The following is a 21,991-nucleotide window of genomic DNA, read 5'->3' on the forward strand; positions in this document are numbered from 1 at the left end:
TCGTTGTCTTTTAGTTTTGTGTGTGTTTGTTTTTTGTTTTTGAATATTCTGGGTATCAGAGCCGTATCAAATGTACAATTTGCAAACTTTTTCTCCTATTCGGTGGGCTGTCTGACAGTGTACCCTCATGCACAAATGTTTTCAGTTTTGATAAATTGGAGATAGTATTTAGGCCGTTGACCCATTTTGAGTTAGTTTCTGTAAACAGTATGAGTTCAAGGTCCAGCTGCCGTCTTTTGCGTGTGGATGTCAAGTTGTTCCATGATCATTTTGTGGAAGAGATTGTTCTTTCCCTCAACCAACAGTCTTGGCATCTTGTCAAAATCCATGAACTGTGGATATACGGGGTTATTTCCAGAATCTCAACTCTATTCCATTTGTCTACATGTCTATCCTTATGTCGGTATCAAACTGTTCAGGCATTGTAGCTTTGTAGCAAGTTTTAAACCATGAAGTTGAGTTTTCCAACCTTGGTCTTTCCCAAGATCCTTTTGGCATTTCAGGGTCCCTTAAAATACCATACAAATTTTGGATTTGGCTTTTCCATGTCTACTAAAAAGGACAGTGGGATATTTACTGGGAGTGCATTAAATTAGTGGATTGGGTTTGCATACTGTTGCCATTTTAACACTGTTAAGCTTTCCAATCCATAAACACACAGAAGAGCTATTTATTTAGGTTTTCTTGAATTTCTGTCAGCACTGTTTTATAATTTAGAAGGCCATGTATCAGACAACTCGACACAGCCCCTATACTCGACAGCCTGCTGAAATTATTCAAACTAGCCAATCTGAAACCTGTTTACTCTGCTCTCCTATTCCGTCCGTCTGAAACTCCAATAAAGGCTCTTCTTGCCCACGGCACCCCTTATCCCTCTGCCTCCTGACTGACCTCAGGGCTTCCTGTATGCTTCCTCCCCCATGTGATATGGCAAGCCCCTCTCTCTTGGCATCTGTGGGTATAATAAACTATCTTTTCTTTTCTTTCTTTTTTTTTTTTACTAAAAGTTTGTTTTAAATGTTTATTTATTTTTGAAGGAGAGAGAGATAGAATGCAGGGTTGGGGGTACAGAGAGAGAGAGACACACACACAGAATCTGAAGCAGGTTCCCGGCTCTGAGCTGTCAGCACAGAGCCCGATGCAGAGCTCAAACCCATGAGCTGTGAGATCATGACCTGAACAGAAGTCAGCTGCTCAACCGACTGAGCCCCCAGGTGCCCCAATGAACTATCTTTTCCATGCTGCCCTCTTTATTGGCCTCACCATACTGGAATCATAAAGCCTGTATTATTAAACATTCATGTGCAATGTTGACTAGAATCAGCAAAAGTAAGCATTCTTGTCTCATTCCCAATCTTAAGGGGAAAGCTTTAAGTCTCCCATTACTGCATATGAAGGCTTTTCCTCTATGCCCCTTATCATGCTAACGTAGTTTCTTTCCAGTTGTGGGGTTATTCTGATCATGAAAGGGTGTTGGATTTTATCAGGTATTTTTTTTTTCTGCCTCATTGAGATGTTCATGTGGTTTTCCTCCCCTTCCATTCTATTAACATGATGTTTTTGAGTGAGATGTTGTATATATGCCTGTTAGGTCTAATCGCTTTAGAGTGTTGTTCAAGTTCTCTCTCTCCTTGTTTATTTATTTATTTGTTTATTAATTTATTTTAAAAAATTTTAGTGCTTATTTTTATTTTTGACAGAGAGAGATACAGAGTACGAGTAGGGGAGGGCCAGAGATAGAGGGAGACACAGAATCCAAAGCAGACTCCAGGCTCTGAGCTGTCAGCACAGAGTCTGACTTGAGGCTTGAACTCACAAACCGTGAGATCGTGACCTGGGCTGAAGTTGGACGCTCAACTGACTGAGCCACCCAGGTCCCCTTCTCCTGGTTTTTTAATTTTTTTATCTAGTAGTTCTATCCATTGTTGAAAGTAGGGTGTTGTAGTATCCAACTATTATTGTTAAACAATTTCTCCTTCAACTCTGGCAGTTGTTATTTCATACATTTCAGAGTACATATAGATTAATCATTGTTATATCTTCTTAAAGGATTTACCCTTTTATCATTACATAATGTCCTTGTCTCTTATAACAGTTTCTTATTTAAAGTCTATTTTTCTTTTCCTTTTTTTTTTTTTTTAAAGATTTTAAGAAATCTCTACACCCAATGCGGGACTCAAACTCACAACCCTGGGATAAAGAGTTGCATGCTTCACTGACTGAGCCAGCCAGGTGCCCTTAAAGTCTATTTTTCTGATATCAGTATAACCATTCCAGCTGTCTTGACCACTGTTTGCATGGAATACCTTTTTCTGTCTTTTGTCTTTCCATCTGTTTATGTCTAGTGGGCGTAAGGTTGGTTCACATTGTTTTACTACTCTGTCAACCTGTGCTTTTTTTAAATGTTTATTTCTTATTGAGACAGAGAGAAACGGAACATGAGTGGGGGGAGGGGCAGAGAGAGAGGGAGACACAGAATCTGAAGCAGGCTCCAGGCTCTGCACTGTCAGTACAGAGCCCGAGGCAGGGCACGAACCCACAAACCATGAGCTCATGACCTGAATTGAAGTTGGACGCTTAACCCACTGAGTCACCCAGGCGCCCTGTCAACATGCTTTTTAACTGGACAGTTTAATCCACTTACATTGCATGCGATTACTGATAAGACTTACTTCTGTTTTGCTATTTGTTTTCTCTGTGTCGTGTCTTTTTTGTTCCTCAATTCCCCCATTACTGCCTATTTTTTTGTTAGATAGATATTGTCTAGTATACCATTTTGGTCCCTTTATCTCTTGTACTATATATTTTCCAGTTATGTCCTTTGAGGTTGGCCTGGAAATTGCAATTAACGTCTTAATTTAAAACAAGCTAGTTAGAATGAGTACCAGCTTAGCTTCAATAACGTACAAAAATCTTACTTCTACCGAAGCCTCAGTTTCCTCACCTGGACAGTGACGGTCAGATCAGAAGAGAAGCTTCATCCAACACTCGGGGGGGGTGCTTGGTGATCAATCAGTGGCAGCTGATAGTTGTGGTTATTAATATTGGTGGTGCCACCAATGGGCAAATTATCAGTCTATCTTTGCCTCTTCTTCCCGGCTTAGAGAGTTGGGATACTGGTATGCAGAACTTGCTCAGAGGACTGTTATGAGGATCAGACAGAGCAGAAAGTGTTTCAAATGCTGCTGGGCACACATAATTACACAATAAATGTTAGTTATTACTATTATTTATTCTTTTCTGTGTCAGTATGTTTTGGACAAAAGGAACTACTTAGAACAGCTTGAATATGCTCCATTGTTAGGAGCTCCCATGTGCTTTTCTTTGCTGTGCCTTCTGCCCGGGACGCCATCCCCCCTTTCCCTGAGTCAAAACCCCAATTGTGTCTTCTCTGGTCCTAACAGCAATGTTGCTGGTGCCAGTGAAACCTTCCCTCATCCCTCCCATTGGGATTTTATTGATCTGTCTTGGGATGCTGATTTTTGGCTCTGTGCAAAAACCTCTTTGTCTTTTTTCCTCCCGAAGGAGCCCCTTTCTCTACTTCAGGTAACATGTAAACCAGAGCAGACCCACATTAGGCACCTGTTACCCTAAGGAGGCTGGAGCCATTTTTAGAAGGAACCAGATAAGGCCTGCCTGGAGTCAGGGAAAGGAAGCAACTGAACCCTTGGGTACCTCCCATCTGTCCGTTGCCAGGACACAGAATAAATGCACTGATAAGGATGAATTCTTGTGGTTTAAGGAGCTGCTGATTAGTAGCCTCCTGTCCAGGGAGAGACTTTACCAGACCAATGGCTTCATCATTGCCTAATGGGGGAGGCCCTGTGTGGCTTTATCAAGGACAAAGGGAGCTGAGGAACTTGCCTACGCAGTTAAACTGATGGAAACACAATGGGCCCATTGCTGCAAAGGCAGGCAGACAAGCAGTGGACCCGGGCGGGGACCTTTCCCTCAGTTGAGATGTTTCAATTCCTTTCTGGGAAGTAGATAAGACAGTCACCAGAACTCAAGGCCTCCCACTCTTCATTTGCAAACTGAAATGCATTGGGGCAGCCTCCTTAGATAAGAGCTTTATGAGCTCTTGTTAATTTTGGGACTAAAATGAACAATAGTCCTTGCAAGGCCTGCTGATTGCCAGACCCATCAAACGTGTTATCCCAGAAAATTTTCCCTTCCAATGTAGGAAGTAGGCACCTGGCTGACTTAGTGGAGCATCGACTCTTGATCTCTGGGTTGTGAGTTCAAGCCCTATGTTGGGTGTGGAGCCTACTTTAAGAAAAAAAATTAGGGCGCTTGGGTGGCTCAGTTGGTTAAGTGTGCGACTTCACTTCAGGTCATGATCTCACGGTTTCTGAGTTCAAGCCTCACATCAGGCTCTGTGCTGACAGTCCCGCCTGAAGCCTACTTGGGATTCTGTGTCCCCTTTGCTCTCCGCCCCTCCCCCACTTGCACTTTGTCTGTCTGTCTGTCTCTCTCTGTCTCTCAAAAATAAACATTATGGGGCGCCTGGGTGGCTTAGTCGGTTAAGCATCCGACTTTCGCTTAGGTCATGATCTCGCGGTTCGTGGGTTCGAGCCCCGCGTCGGGCTCTGTGCTGACTGCCAGCTCAGAGCCTGGAGCCTGTTTCAGTCTGTGACTCCCTCTCTCTCTGACCCTCCCCTGCTCACGCTGTCTCTCTCTTCTCCTAGAAATAAATAAAACATTAAAAAAAATTTAATAAAAAACATTAAAATGTTTTCTTAAAAATGTAAAAACTTTTAAAAAATTATAAAAAGAATGACTGGAAGGGGCAGGTGTCCCCCTGCGCTTCTAGTCTTTCTCTGCTGTTACCTTCCCAGTGAGACCTACCCCAGCCACCCTGCTGAAAATTGCATCTTGCCTCTACCTCCATATTCCCAAGTTGCCAACACAGCCCTCACCACCTTCTAACGTGCTGTAAAATTTAAGTTATTACATATGTTTGTTAATTGTCTGATGCTCCCCCACCCTCCCCAAGGGTGACATCCTCAAAGGTGGGGGGTCTTCGTCACTCATGATATGTCAACCTTATATCATCATCCGTTTAACCAGTCCCCTGATGGACCCTTAGGTTGTTGCCAAACTTTTGCAGTTATAAACATACTGTGGCGAACACCCCTGGGCAAATATCTCTGCATATCCGTGTATTCATATTACGAATAGATTCTTCCGTACAGAATTGCTAAGTCAAAGATACGGTCTAAATATTAACAGATACTGCGAACAGCTCTTCCAAACAGACCATTCATTTAGGCTCCCACCCACGGTGTATGAGAGGGCTCAGCAAGGATTGGGGAAACTGGGGTTACGAGAGGGGAGGATCCCACCTCCCCTATACTGATGAACGGGTCACATTTATAGCTGTAGACTCTTCACGTCCAAGGGACATAAAAGTTCACCCTGCTCTCATCCAAAGCTCCCAAGCCAGCAAGCCTCTCCATCGGAGCCTTGTTTGGAATTCTCTTGTCAGTGGCTGGGGTCAGACTCCCCACCTAAGGTCCTCGGGAGAAATTGCCACTGCCCGGGGTTTTGTTAGTTTCAGTAAGTTCACTGTATCATGGGATCAAAATCTACTTCCCTGAAACCCCACCCCACGTATCCTAGCTCCGTTCTCGGGAACAATTCAAAACAAGGCTAATCTTTTTCCACATGACAGCCCTTAAGAGATTTGGAGACTCTATAAAATCTCTTCTAACTCTTCTCCTTCTGGAGTAAACCTCCCCAACTCTAGTCAGACTTGTCCTCTGGACATGAATGTGCTGATCCAGAGGTCCTGTAGCCTGGTGGCCAAGCTTTAGGGGCCCCCAGCCTGGGTTCAAGTCCCTGTTCCCACACTCTCCAGCTGTCTGACCTTGGCCAAGGCACTTCTCAGACTTGAGTTTCCTTCCTTGGATGATTGGTATAACAATAGTACCCACCTGGTAGGGTTAGCAGCTGGGCTGGATTCCTGCATAAAAAAATAATCTAACACTATACTTTATGACTGCGTTGGTATAAAGACAAATATAACAAAGGCAGGGTCATATTGATCATTTTCTTGTATTCTAAATAATTAAACTATTTTTCACGGGCCCCTAAAAGTAAATATCATGGCTTGGGTACATGAGCTCTAGTTGCTGGGAGAAGAAGAGAAAACAGGTGTGGCATATAAAATGCTTAGCATAGCACAATTTAACATTTTTTTAATGTTTTTATTTATTTCTAGGAGAGAGAGAGAGAGAGACAGTGTGAGCAGGGGAGGGTCAGAGAGAGAGGGAGTCACAGACTGAAACAGGCTCCAGGCTCTGAGCTGGCAGTCAGCACAGAGCCCGACGCAGGGCTCGAACCCACGAACCGCGAGATCATGACCTAAGCGAAAGTCGGACGCTTAACCGACTAAGCCACCCAGGCGCCCCTAGCATAGCACAGTTTAATAAATGATGACCAAAAATTTTATTTGAAAATACTTGCATATGGTAAAAAAAAAATTCCCACAGTTCAAAAGAGTGAAAAGCAAGTCTCCCTTCTTTACCAACGAGTACCTAAGAAAAAGATCCAGGGTGGCTCAGTTGGTTAAGCGTCCAACTCTTGGTTTCAGCCCAGGTCATGATCTCACTGTTCATGAGTTCGAGCCCTACATCATGAGGCCTGCTTGGGATTCTTTCTCTCCCTTGCTCTCTGCCCCTCCCCTGCTCACTCTCTGTCTCTCTCTTTCAAAATAAATAAATAAACTTAAAAAAGTTTAGTCTCACAAAAGATGTACTAAACCTCTTTGAAATATTGTAAAAAAAATTTTTTTTGAGAGATATTAAAGAAGACCTAAATCAATGAAGAGTTCTACCATGTTAATTGGTTAGGAAATTCAAGATTTAAAGGTGTTAATTCCCCTTTACAATGATTATGGATCAAACACAACCCCAATCAAAATCTCATCTTTTTTTTTTTCCAGAACTTGACAATCTGATTCTAAAACTTACATGGGAATGGAAAGAGGCAAAAATAGCCAGACACTCTTGGTCAGGGGGAAAGCAAAGTGAAAGATTTGCTTTATTGGAAATCAAGACTTAGCATATGACTTAAATAAACACAGAGAGCACTAGCAATAAGGAAATAGGTCAATAAATTCAACTGAACTAAATTTAGAAACTCTCCTTGAAAGAAACTTCTTCAAAAGAAGGTTAAAAAAAATCACAGAGGAGTAAAAGATATCTGCAATATACATAAATGACAAAGAATTTATACCCAGACCAAAGAACTCCTTCAGATCTCTGAGAAATAGACAGACAACTGGTAGAAAAACGGCAAAAGAGTTTAACATGCCCTTGCAAAGAGTAAGGAATCCATATGGCCAATAACATAGAAATGAATCCTCAGCTTTATTTATAATCAAGACTTACAAATGCAAATTTAAACCACAATGAGATACACTATACAGTCTACATATATTGTGCACTTTTCCCAGAGTCATGTTATATTTTACCATGAGCGTGTGTTTGAAAACTGTATACACGCACAAGGTGAAAAAAAAATGCAAACAGATAAATACGGGAATGGTAGGTCTCCCTCCCCCTCCCCCTGAACCTCCAAACCCCTCCCTCCAAATATCCTACGATTACCAGTGGCTGGTAAGGCCTTCCAGACATGTCCTACGATTGCAGTAGTGTTAATGACTACGTGGCCACCTTCTCTGGATAATTAGTACCAAGCTTACATCAATGAGGGTTGGATCAGGGAAGCAGAATCGGTGTGAATCCTCACGACTCATCATGAGGGATCTGTTTTGAGAATTAAATCTTACACGATCGTGGGAGCTGGTGGAGAATCCAGCAGACAGCTGCTGTGTCCTTATTGGATGGTGGACCTCAAGTTGCTGTAGTATCAGCAACACCGGCAGCTGGGGGGCAAAAGAGCTAGACGTGACGTTGGGGAGAAGGAAGATACACTGGAACCTGCATCCGTTTTTGATGCTGTCGTTTCTACTACAGCCATTCTAGAACATACAGTGTAGTATCTCACTGTGGTTTGACGAAATATTTTGAGATACGTTACAGAAGTCGTGAATTCACTTTCAATCCTCCAGTCGTATCTGTAAAACATGACCATGTCCATCAGCTCTGAAAAGCTTTCTTTCATATTCTTTCTTTGATAAATTTCTCCTTTGTATTTTCAGTTTTATTTTTGAGAAATTGTGATTATTTAGATGTTAGACCGGCTGTTGTGAGCTTCTAATGCCCTCCGTTTTCTCTTCTCTCTGGAAGATGACTCAATTTTTTCTTCCCCTTGTTTCATTCAATATTTTTTACTTTTTGATTTCTTCATTTCTCAGAGCTTTTTGTTTGTTTTTGTTTTTTGTTCCCTGAATGTTCCTTTTAAAAGATTCCTTGTTCATGTTTTAGCTATGACGCATCATCTGTTATCTCTCTACGATGCTTACGGTAGCTTTTCAGAACTTTATTACCCTCATTGTTCCTCCAACTCCCTTTTTGCTAATTGTTTTGGATTTGTCTTTCATAATAGCAGCTTTTCTCAGATGTCTGGACTCTTTGGCTGCCTGTTCATATTTTAGAGTGAAACACAAAAAGCTTCTAGAAAGGTCTGCCGTGAAGAGAGGTTTGTAGACTAGTCGGTTCCATTGTAGGGAGATGTGAGGGATCAAGGCTTATCACTGGAGAGCTCCAAATGTCAGTATCTGTAGATCTTCCCCTTGGACTAATCAGTTTCCTGGATAAGAATTCTACAGTCTCCTCCATGAAGGTTTGGTAGTTATTGTTTTATTTACCAAGTATTTTTTTCATCTCCCTCCTTTCAGCCACACCTGACCCCTTGAAGTTGGCCTGGACTGCATGAATAGTTCTTTTTTAAAAAATTTTTTTAAGGTTTTAAAAATTTATTTCTGAGAGAGAGAGAGAGAGAGACAGTGTGAGCAGGGAAGGGTCAGAGAGAGAGGGAGACACAGAATCTGAAGCAGGCTCCAGGCTCTGAGCTGTCAGCACAGAGCCCGACGCAGGGCTTGAAGCCATGAACCGTAAGATCATGACCTGAGCCGAAGTTGGACGCTCAACCGACTGAACCACCCAGGCACCTCTGCATGGATAGTTCTAACCAGTGGGCAAGTAATGCTTTATGAAGGTGCCAAGATCATTCAAAGATCATTCATTGGGGGAAAGAATAGTCTTTTCAATGAATGGGACAAGCAGATATGCGTGTGAAAAAGAGCGAAGTGGGACCCCTACCTCATGCCATAAACAAAAATTAATTCAAAATGGATCAATGATCTAAATATAAGAGCTGAAACTATAACACTCCTGGAAAACATTGAAGTGAATCCTCATGATCTTGGACTCTTAGATGGGACACCAAAAGCCCAGGCAACAACAAAAACATAAGACAAATTGGACTTTCACAAATTAAAAGCTTCTGTGCATCAAAGGACATTAGAAAATGAAAAGACAACCAACAGACTAGGAAAAAGTGTTTGCAAGTTATATATCTGATAAAGGCCTAGCATCCAGAATATATGGAGAAAACTTAACCCAACGACAAATAAGCAGACAACCTGATGAAAACATGGGCAACAGACTTGAACAGACACTCCAAAGAAGATATGCAAATGATTAACCAGTACATAACAAAATGCCCAACATCATTAGTCATCAAGGAAATGCAAATACACCCAGGAGGTTCCCTGCAATGTAAACAAACAACCAAACAGAAAACAAGTGTTGGTGAGGGTGTGGTGAAATTGGAGCCCTCGTACACTGTTGGTGGGAAGGTAAAATGGTTCAGCTGCCATGGAAAACATTGGTTCCTGAAAAAGTCAAACACAGAGTTACCTATGACCCAGCAATTCCACTCCTAGGTAGTTAACCGAAAATAACACAAACAGGTACTCAAACAAATGCACAGGCACACCTGTTAATAGTAGCACTATTCACAATGGATGAAAGTTGGAAACAGTCCAGTTGTCCATTAACTGATGAATGGCCAAACAAATCATGGTATATTCACACATTGGAGTATCATCCAGCCGCTGAAATGATGAAGCTCTCACACATGATACAACGTGGATGAACATCAAAAACATTATGCTAAGTGAAAGGAGCCAGACCAAAGGTCACAGGGTGTATGATTCCACTTATAGCTGATCCTCAGTGTTCATGGTAGTAATACTCAATAAAGGCACTGAGAACACTGAATTAGCACATACTGAGCTCTTGTTCCTATGGGAAAAGTGAGCCCCTGGACACATGTTTGTGAACTAATGAATGCATAACCCCTTGATTTATGTGTGCTTCTTGTTAAATAAATCATATAGGGGCACCTGGGTGGCTCAGTCCATTAAGCATCTGACTTTGGCTCAGGTCATGATCTTGCAGTTTGTGAGTTCAAGCCCCACATCTCTTTGTCTCTCTAGAAAATAAACATAAAAAAAAAAAAAAGAAATCCTATTGAGGGGCTCCTGGGTGGTTAAGCATCAGACTCTCAGGAACAGACACAGTTCCTGGGTTCAAGCCCCATGTTGGGCTCTGCACAGACAGCTCAGAGCCTGCTTGGGATTCTGTCTCCCTCTCTCTCTCTCTCTCTCTCTCTCCCTCTCTCTCTGCCCCTCCCCCGCCTATGCTCTTGCTGTGTCTCTCTCAAAATAAGTAAATAAACTTAAAAAAATAAATCATACTGTATATATACATTTTTATTCATTAATATTGAAGTCACAGCCAAAAGATTATAACTCGTGCTTGAGCAAAGCTTATCTAACACATGTACTTTCATAACACAGTAGACAGCACTCCAGCACTATGCTCGGGACCATTTTATTTATTTATTTATTTTAAAGTTTACTTATTTGAGAGATAGAGAGTGCATGCACGTGAGCAGTGGAGGGGCAGAGAGAGAGAAAGAGGGAGAGAAAGAATCCTAAGCAGGCTCCGTGCTATCAGCACAGAGCCCAACGTGGGGCTCCATCTCACAAACCATAAGATCATGACCTGACCAGGAATCAAGGGTCAGAAGCTTAAACGACTGAGCCACCCAGGCGCCCCTGGACCATTTCACACCGTGAAATCACCAACAGAAAGCACCAATAAAAATGCAAAATACAGGGCCCCAAACACACCACCACAGATGCTTGTTTAGAGCATGAGAGCTGAAAGAGAAGGAGGGTTGCGTTGTTTGACCTCAGATGGGAACAAGCGTGTTAAGCAACTCAAATATTTTGTTTCGACCGTGAAAGCAGCCGCAAGGACTGATTGTGAGATTACAAATACATTTTAGAGAGTAGGCAAATTCAGGAATACGGAATCCACAAGTAGTGAGGGTTAATACACGTAAAAGATCTGGAACAGGTCAATCCAGAGACATATTGCTGCAGACGGATGTCTGCCAGAGGCCAGGGAAGAGGAGCCTGGGGAGCAGTCATTTTTGGGCACGGGATTCTTTCTGGGGTGATCATAATGTTTTGAACTAAAAGAAGGTGGGGGTATAGAACATTGTGAAGGTACTAAATACCAGTGAATTGTTTGCTTGTTTGTTTTTAAGATTTAAAAATTTTAAGTAATCTCTACACCCAATGTGGGGCTTGAACTTATACCCCCAAGATCAAGAGTCACATGCTCTTCTGAATGAGCCAGCCAGGTGCCCCAAGAATTGTGCTTTTTTTTAATTAAAAAAAAGTTTTTACTGTTTATTTAGTTTTTTAAAAAGGTTTTTTAAAAATTTATTTCTGAGAGAGAGAGAAAGAGCGTGAGCAGGGGAGGGTCAGAGAGAGAGGGAGACACAGAATCTGAAACAGGCTCCAGGCTCTGAGCTAGCTGTCAGCACAGAGCCCGACACGGGGCTCGAACCCACGAACCATGAGATCACGACCTGAGCTGAAGCTGGACGCTTAACAGATTGAGCCACTCAGGCACCCCTGTTTATTTAGCTTTGAAAGCAGGAGAGACAGAGCGTGAGCAGGGGAGAGGCAGAGAGAGAGGGAGACAGAATCTGAAGAAGGCTCCAGGCTCTGAGCTGTCAGCACAGAGTCCGACGCAGGGCTCAAACCCACGAACGGTGAGATCATGACTTGAGCCAGAGTTGGACCCTTAACCGACTGAGCCACCCAAGCGCCCTGAGTTACTCATTTTTAAATGGTGAATCTTGGGGCCGCTTGGGTGGCTCAGTTGGTAGAGTGCCTGCCTTTTGATTTTAGCTCAGGTCATGATCCTAGGGTCATGGGATGGAGCCCCACATCCGGCTCTAAGCTGAGCATGGAGCCTACTTAAGATTCTCTCCCTCCCTCTCCTTCTGCCCATCCTCCCCACTTGTGTGCTCTCTCTCTAAAAAAGCAAATAAATAAATAAATGGTGAATTTTACACTATGTGTACTTACACTATGAAAAATTTAGATGTGAATTCCATCTAAAAAATGATACGTGTCGCTCTAAGCCGGAGCATTTACTGACCACTGTGGGACCCTCTGAGGCTCTCTGTTTCCTTTGGCGAGGTGATCATCCATCTTCAAGACCACAGCTGCTCTAACAGGCTGAGTACATACAGCCCACAGGACACGAAGCTTGAACAAATAACGGACCTCACCTGGTTTGAAGTACTGAGTTTCAGGTGGGTTTTGTTACTGCAGCACGACATAGCCAACACTAGCCAATCTTGACTCTTCAGAGGTCTTCGCCTGACTGTCCTCATTGTGGGGGCAGAGTGGGGGCGAGGGCTTGGGGGTCTCCCCTTTCCCAGGTACACTCTCCCATAATCCTCCGTTCTAGCACCCACTCCTGCCCACTTCCCAAATACGGGCTCGCTAATGCCTCCTGTCTTGTGCAGTGGCTGGGGAAGATGTAGTCGCGGGCTCTGCGGGGTGGGAGGAACCCAGGCTTCCCCTGTGCTGACTTCCACGCAGCCCTCCAGCATTTCAGCCGCCACGTGTAACTGGTTTCTCAGACTCCTCTGGCCTCTAGGGCAGGGCTCAGCGTAGAGCTTGCGGGCCTCCGTCTTGCATTTTGCTCACCCGCTTACCTCTTGTTTGCCATCTGCTAGATTGTGTCCCCGTTCCTCATCGGATATCGTTCCCTGTCCTGTTCTCGTCTCGTTAATTGAAACCTTTCTTATTCCTCGATGGTCATTTCAGCAAGGTTATGGAGGGGAGCAGAGATAAAATGTGTTCAATCTGCCACGACTCACTGGGGTCAGGAGTGTTTTCCTGCTCAACAGGTGTACACCAGCATCACCAATTTCTGGTGGCTGTGTAGCATCCCTTTCTAGGGATACATCGCCCAGAGGGGTAACTGGCAATGTCTGGAGAGATTTTTGGTCGTCACAACTAGGAGTCAGGTAGGCTGCTACTGGCATTTAGTGAGTAGAGGACAGGGATGCTTCCAAACATCCTGCACTGCCCAGGACAGCCCCCCCCACCCCCACTACCACCAACTTATCTGGACCAAATGTCAATAGGGTGGAGGTTGAAAAACTCAGTTCCAAAGGATTTCTACAGGGGCGCCTGGGTGGCTCAGTTGGTTGAATGTTCGACTTTGGCTCCGGTCATGATCTCACAGTTTGTGGGTTCGAGCCCTGCGTCGGGCTCTGTACTGATCGCTAGCTCGAAGCCTGGAGCCTGCTTCAGATTCTGTGCCTCCCTCTCTCTCTGACCCTCCCCTACTCACGCTGTCTCTCTCTCTCTCTCAGAAATAAATAAAAATATTTTAAAAATTAAAAAAATAAAGGATTTCTACTGTCTTGAGAATAAAATTCAGACTCTCTTGTAGTCTACATGTCTCCAGCCTAGCTTTTCAACACTTCGCTTGCTTGGGTCACCATACTCCAGCCACAAGCATCTTCTTTTTGTTCCTGGAACATACCAAGCTTATTCCTGCCACAGGGCCTTTGTACTTACTGTTTCCTAAGCCTGAAGCTCTCTTCCCCAGATTTTCTGGTTGCTGCCACTCTCATCATTCAGGTCTCAGCTCAAACATCACCTCCCCTGTGAGATTTACCTTGACCCACTCATCTGCCCCTCTGCCCTCAACACTCAACCTTCCCCCCCTCAACCCAAGGAACTTTCTGTAAACAACTATTTACAGTTGACCCTTGAATAACACAGGTCTGAACTATACAGGTCCACTTACATGCAGACTTTTTCCTATGAATGTGGTACAGTACTATATGTGTATTTTCGGTTCCTTATGATTTTTTTTTTAGTGTTTATTTATTTTGAGAGAGAGATAGAGAGAGCATGCTATGGAGAGGCAGAGAGAAAGAGAGAATCCCAAGCAGGCTCCACACTGTCAGCACAAAGCCTCACACCAGGGCTTGATCTCCTGAGCTGAAATCGAGAGCCAGATGCTTAACTGACTGAGCCACCCAGGTGCCCCTGATTTTCTTAACATTTTCTTTCCTCTGCCTCCTTTTATTGTAAGAATACAGTATATAAGGGGGGAGGGGGATGGGCATGGAGGAGGGCACTTGTGGGGAAGAGCACTGGGTGTTATGTGGAAACTAATTTGACAATAAAGTATTTGTAAAAAAAAAAAGAATACAGTATATAATATACACAACACACAAAAATCTACACTTATCAACTGTTTATGTTATTGGTAAGGCTTGTGGTCAACAGTAGGTTATTAGTAGTTAACTTCTGGAGGAATCAAAGTTACGTGCAGATTTTCAACTGTGCAGGGGGGTGTGTGTGCCCCTAATCCCTGTGTTGTTCAAGGCTCACCTATATTATGTGTTTCAAAGTCTCAATTCCTGAAACTGGCTTTTTTTCACCTTTGTTTTTATTTGTTTATTACTTACTAGATGTTACCTGTGTGAGAGCAGGGACACGGTCAGTCTTAATTTTGAGTGTTTTGTCTGGTATATGGTTACTGCTCAGGAGACAGACAAAAGGTCTTGTGTAGTGATCTTCAAGTGTCTTACTTGTATTTCTCCTAAGAGAAGTTCTTTTTTTTTTTAATGTTTATTTATTTATTTTTGAGAAAGAGAAATAGAGAGCGAGCAGGGAGGGGCAGAGAGAGACAGAGAGGGAGACGGTATCCCAAGCAGGCTCCACACTGTCAGAGCAGAGCCCTGTGTGGGGCTCCAACTTAGGAACTATGAGTTCTTGACCTGAGCTGAAACCAAGAGTCGGATGCTTAACCGGCTGAACCACCCAGGGGCCCCTCTCCTAAAAGAACTTCTAAAAACTATGTTTCCCTTGCACATTTCTTTTTTTTTTTTAAAGGATGTTAAAAATTTTTTTTTAATGTTTTATTTATTTTTTTGAGAGAGAGATAGAGATAGCATGAGCAGGGGAGGGTCAGAGAGAGAGGGAGGCATAGAATCCGAAGACAGGCTCCAGGCTCTGAGCTGTCAGCTCAAGAGCCCGACGCGGGGCTCGAACCCATGAACCGTGAGATCATGACCTGAGCTCAAGTCTGACGCTTTACGAACTGAGCCACCCAGGCACCCCTCCCTTGCACATTTCTCAGTTGGATCCACAATATACGTATCGTAAGTTTAAATAGTGGCAGCCTAACTTCCCAAACATTATATTCATATATGAGGCTATTACTTCCCATTTTTAAATACACCCGCCATCCTTTATAAACCAAAATCCTTGAGCAGATGCCGCCACCCCAGAGTTGCCTGCACCACCCGGCCACGGTCACCCCTGCCGTGGGGGCACCTCCGTGGAGCTGCTTGCAAAGTTCCCGACACAGCAAGCAGACGAGAATTTCACCCTGAGGCACGCGGGTCCTGCCATCTCGTCCATGGCAAGTGCGGGACCCAATACAAACGGTTCCCGGTTTGCCCTCGCACCCCCAAGACCACTCTGATGGCAAGCGTGTGGTCTCCGGCCAGGGGACAGAGAGCAGGGATATTGCGGAGGCCAGGGATTGCTTCGAGTCCAGGAATCGCGGAACCAAGAGGAACATCACCGNAAGGGGACAGAGAGCAGGGATATCGTGGAGGCCAGGGATTGCTTCGAGTCCAGGAATCGCGGGACCAAGAGGAACATCACCGTTGATCNTTTTATGTTTATTTATTATTATTATTTTCAGAGACAGAGAGAGAGCAGGCTAGAGAGGGACACAAAGAAAGGGAGAGAAAAATCCCAAGAAGGCTCCAAGCTTTCAGCACAAAGCCCATTGTGGGGCTCATTCTCATAAACCTGATCATGACCTGAGCCCCAACCAGGAGTCAGACAGTTAACTGACTGAGCCATCAGGCACCTAAAATTTCACTTGTGTTTGATCTGGACTAACAGACAATTCCTTCTGTAGCTCTGCAAAGCTCCCCTCACCTCCATCTGCTCCGGATACCCGGTAATCTGCACCTTCCTGAAGTCCCAAGGGTTCTGTATTCTCCTTACTCTCCTCCAAGTCTGGCTGGATTGCAGAGTTGTTAATGATTGTGAAGTAAAAACTAAACAACCCCCCCCAAAATCCATGCACCTAATCACACAAGATCATGAAAATAAATGAAAAATTATGTAAGAAAAAAATACAAGAACGGGCTCTTAACAGTTGGAAATTTTACTTCACTCTTTTTTTGATTTTGCTCCTTGAACTTGTATTTCCATTCTACTTCCCCCACAGATTTCTCTCTTACTGTAATATACTTGAAAAGTTTTTTTTTATTAATCACCTGATCATACTTCTCTGCAACAAAAATGCTTATGTGAAGTTACATTTATTTATTTTTTAAGTCCTGTTTCCTTGGGGGTCTAATTTTGAAGATTGTCTTGTGTTCTCAAGGCTGTAACTGTTAACATTTTTCTCTGGACTTTCACTACAATTATTGTTTGAATGTAATTGGTCAAAATAGCATAAATGTACGACATTGTGGTCAGTAATTGTTATCTAGTGCTCTTTTCAGCAGCACATATGCTGGAAAAAAGGGTAATTGTTACATATTAAAATTTATATTTTTATTCTTTTTTAAAAAGTTTTCTTAAATTTTTAAAAACATTTATTTTTGAGAGACAGAGAGAGGAAGAGAGAGAGGGAGACCCAGAATCCAAAGCAGGCTTTGGGGCTTGAACTCACACACTATGAGATCATGATCTGAGCTGAAGTCAGTTGCTTAACCATTTGAGCCACCCAAGTGCCCTAAAGTTTTTATTTAAATTCCAGTTAGTTAACATACAGTGTAATATTAGTTTCAGATGTACAATATATAAAATGTTTCATTCTAAATGAGGCTTTAAAATTTTTTTAATGTTTATTTATTTTTGAGGGAGAGAGAGAGTGGGGAAAGGGAAGAAAGAGAGAGGGAGACAGAGAATCCGAAGCAGGCTCTGTCCTGAATCTCAGAGCCTGACATGGGGCTCGAACTTACAAACCTCGAGATCACAACCTGAGCCGAAGCTGGATGCTTAACCGACTGAGCCACCCATGTGCTTAAATGGGGCTTTTAATGAGATGAATAGGGCTGGTGATGTGTGTGTGTGTGTGTGTGTTTTCAGATTCATCTACCTGTGGATACATATTATTCATGGCTGGAATGGGACAGAGTTTACAATAATGTTATTCCAATGTTTTGTTTTTACAGTAGTAAATACTGAGAAATGTTTTTCACATAAACAGGAGACTGGAATGGAAATTTTGCCCCTGCTCAGTGACTCAGGGTCACACATGTTGGAACTCCTGTGTAATTTGCCACACAGCACACTGCAGTTCATTATCAGAAATTATTTGCAGTCACCTGTCACCCAGCAAGCCATGTCTCCTCCATGGAGACTGAAAGCAGATAGGAAGCCATCTGAACTGCAAAAGGATTTGGGGGTTTCTGGGGTCACACTCTCTTTCCTTAGCCACACACCGTGATTTCACACGATGCCTTTGCCTGGAATCCAGGTTTTTACCTCGGAGAACGACCACATTCTCAATAGGTCCTGACATGAGTGACAAGGATTGCCTTACTTTGTGCAGTGGACGAAGGACAATTGTAAGGAGGGAACACCTTGGATCTCGGGCACTTTCTCAGAGGTATGGGTTTTAGGAGAAAGAACATACAGAAGCCGAGGTCTACACAGATTCTCTTTTTCTCCCCCACTGAGATATCACTTAATGCAATAAAACACCCTCATTTAAAGTATCCATTGTGATGAGTTCTGACAAATATATATGCCTGTCATCTCTGCCGGGTTCAAGATATAGGAACGAAATGTCCATCATTCTGGAACGTTCCCTCCTGCTGCTCCCTTGCAGTCAATTCCTCCTTTCCCAAGGTTCCAGACAGTGAGTGGGCTGCTTTCTGTCACTGTATACAGCAGGTGGCCCTTCACATCTGGTTCCTTTTACTCAGCACAATGACTCTGAGAGGTACTGCCCTTTTCATCGCTGGGAGGTAATCACTATAAGGATATATTGCAAATTGCTTCTCATTCACCTGTTGATGACATTTGGCTTGTTATCTGCTTGGGGCCGTTATGAATAATGCCCCTCCAAGTCCAAGTCTTCGTGTGGGCATCCATTTTCATTTCTCTTGCTTAACTATCTAGGAGAGAGCTGGGTGGGAAGTCTGTGGAAAACAGATCCTCTTAAAAGCGTCCTTGCCAGGAGCACCCTCTTCGGAAAGCATGCTTACCGACCCGAGTCCAATGAAACTTTCAGAACTAAAGTTCAGAGAACACATAAGAGACAGAGGAACAAATCCAACCACACCAACGGAGAAACAAATCCGGAATGTGGGACATTTGGTAGAGTTGGCTCACTCTCTTCAGCAAGATGATGTTATTTAAAAAAAACATGGGGGACTGCCCGTTAAAAGAGACTTAAGGGTCAGGACAACGAAATGCAGTAAGTGATCCTTAACTGGGAGTAAGCAGAAATTAGTTGAGACCAAGAGAGGAAACACTCAGCCCGGCCATTCTTCAGGCTGGGATAACAGATACCACACTAATTGCCAAGCGAACAGGAAAACAAGATTTCTCCCCAGGAAACCCCGCACCTGTAAGGTGCCAAAGTCACCTCGTTCTTTGATTGACTACTCCTTTCTTACTCGCTAAAAAATTTTGTTCTCTACAATTATAGAAAATTGGCAGTTTGAGATGATATCAGTACCAAGGAAACACCTGTCTCCTTCCTGGAAGCTCGGAAAAGCCGTCTTGATTCCCAACACGGGTACAGAGCTTCAGATAAGGGCTTTCTAAACACAACAGTCCAGTAACTTCACCTTACAGTTTCAGGGAAACAGGACCCTGGCTTCACTTTGCAGTCAAGGCTGATATCAGTCCTTTATTCACAGCCCTGTTTTGCCCTGATTTTAACTACACTCTGCTTTTGTGGCCCTTCTCTCTGCCAAGCCCACGGTCTATTCTCCATCCAGCAGCCAGAGTGACCTGTTAAAACCTAGCTCAAGGGGCGCCTGGGTGGCTCAGTCGGTTAAGCATCCAAATCTTGATTTCGGCTCAGGTCACGATCTCACGGTTTGTGAGTTCGAGCCCCGCATCGGGCTCTGTGCTGACCGTGCAGAGAGCACGTGGCCTGCTTGGGATTATCTCTCTGCCCCTCCCCTCCTCTCTTCTGCTTAATTCAAGTCATCCCGCTTTAATGCTCAGTTGCCTCCCGTGACATCCTGCTGCACTCCAAGAATAAGCCATGTCCCCTGCTGTGGCCTGGGAGACCCTACCTGATCTGGCTTCGGAGAACCCAGCAGGGTTCTCTGGTCCCCAAATGTGACTGTGTCTGTTGGAGCTACTCAGCTCTGAGGTTGCCGGGATACAGAAGCCATAAAAACAGGCATAAAGAAGTGTATGGGACTGTGTCCCAATCAGACCTCATTTACAAAAACAAAGGGCTGGTGGTGGTTTGCTGGCTCCTGGCCAGGACACTGCCTGTGCTCCATCAATATTTGCTGAGTGAGTTCGTGGAGGAAGACAAGGTCGTGTTCTTATTCTAGGAGGAGGGACGAGCCAATTAAGTGTTGTCAGGTGGTGTTAAATGCCATCACGAGAATAAAGCAGGTGAAGTGTTAGAGGGAATGGGGCTCCTCAGGGTAAGTTAATTAGGGAAGGCCTCAGTGAGAAGGTGATTTTTGAGCCCTGAGTGAGGGGAAGCAAGGGCCACTTGAAGATCTGGAGGAAGAGGGGTCCAGGCAGAGGGCTCAGCAGGGGGTGGGAATGAGCTTGGCAGGTTCAAGAAACCGAAAGTGCCCCGTGTGGCTGCTGAACGGGGACTGAGGACAAAGAGGTGCAAGAGAACGTTGGATATGGACAGGTGCCTCAGAGGATTTTTTTAACTATTTTGCTTCTTTTATTCTAATTTCTTTTATTGTGGCAAAATACACACAACAAAATACTTACTACTTTCGACAGAGAGAGTGAGCAGGGGCGGGGCAGAGAGAGAGAAAGGGAAACAGAGAATCCAAAGCAGCCTCCAGGCTCTGAGCGGTCAGCCCAGAGCCCGACACGGGGCTGGAACTCACGAACCTTGAGATGATGACCTGAGCAACAGTCCGATGCTTAATCAACTGAGCCACTAGGCACCCCAAGCATCTTGGGCAATGTTTTAAGGGGACGGTTCTTTGGCATTACGTACATCCACACTGTTGGGCAGATCTTACCACATCCATGCCTCTTGCAGAACTCAAAGGCCACATTCATTAAATACGAACTTCCCACCCTCCATAACGCTACTCCCCGTCTCCATGAATTTGACTACTCTGGGAACTCACACGATATTTGCCCTTCTTTGACTGCCTTATCTCATTTAGCACAGCATCTTCAAGGCTCAGAGATCGTAGCCTGTGCCAAAATTTCTTTCCTTTTTAAGGCTGAGTACTCTTCCATCGTATGCGGGTGCCTCGTTTGGTTTATTCATCTGTGGGCAGACACTTGGATTGCTTCCATTTCCTGGCTCTTAGGAATAATGCCGCTATGAACGTAGGGGTGCAAATATCTGTTCGGGTCCCTGCAGTGAAGTCTTGTGGGTGCAGATCCAGAAATGGACTTGCTGGATCATATCCGGTTGGGTTGTGTACTAAGCATGGTGGGGAGGCCATGGCAGCTTCTGTGTGGGGGTGGGGGTGATGCTTTCTTGCTTTTAACAGGACCCCTCTGGCTGCCGACCGCAGTGGGGAGGGGTAGGCATGGGACAGCAGGAAGGGGCTGGTGGTGTAGTTCATGAGAGCAACAGCAAAGCTGGTTCCTTCCGGGGTGGCTGGGGAGGCCAACATGGAGCAAATAAGTAAGTGGCTGCAAATGGTAACAAGTACTATGAGATAAATGAAGAGGAACAGGGTGCTAGGATTCAGGGAGAACTAAAAAGGATCTCTCGGCTTTCTTGTCTGCTGGATTCACCGCATCACGTTCTGGCAAAGCTGCTGCTGCTTGCAATCTCCTTCCTGCATTTTCATCGCCCTTTTTACTTTGTAGGTTGTCAGTTGGGTAGGTTTGCCCCAGGGCCCAGAGCCTCTTGGTCTAGGGTGTTGCTTTTTTTAAAAAATTTTTAATGTCTTTATTTTATTTTGAGGGAGAGAGACAGAGCGTAAGCGGGGGAGGGGCAGAGAGAGGGAGACACTGAACCTGAAGCAGGCTCCAGGCTCTGAGCTAGCTGTCAGCACAGAGCCCGATATGGGGCTCGAACCCACGGACCATGAGATCATGACCTGAGCTGAAGTCGGATGTTCAATCGACTGAGCCACCCAGGCGCCCCAATGGTGTTTCTAAGTGTATAAAGGTGAAAGATGGGGAGGAAGGGGACAGAGAGGAGAAGGGAAGGCCTTCGGGTCTGTGGCTACAGGAGGGGCACGGGGAGGGCTTGGCAGTTCAGAGCAGGGCTGGGCCTCCCTTTGCCACATCCTCGCTATGGGGCCTTGCTCTGCACCTTGTCTGTTGGCACACTCGTTATTTATTACTTATTCATGCTCTATTTAAAATTTTTATGCAAGGTGTAACTTTTCTAGAGCAAAGAACAACCTTGAGTGTCAAGTCAGTGAATTTTAAAATGTGTGTGTACAAACCATGTACCTACCACCAGATCCAGTTACAGAACATTACCAGCTACCTAGCGGCTCTTCTTAT

Source organism: Crocuta crocuta, unplaced genomic scaffold, assembly GCF_008692635.1.
Source record: "Crocuta crocuta isolate KB4526 unplaced genomic scaffold, BGI_CrCroc_1.0 scaffold16, whole genome shotgun sequence".
Taxonomy (NCBI): domain Eukaryota; kingdom Metazoa; phylum Chordata; class Mammalia; order Carnivora; family Hyaenidae; genus Crocuta; species Crocuta crocuta.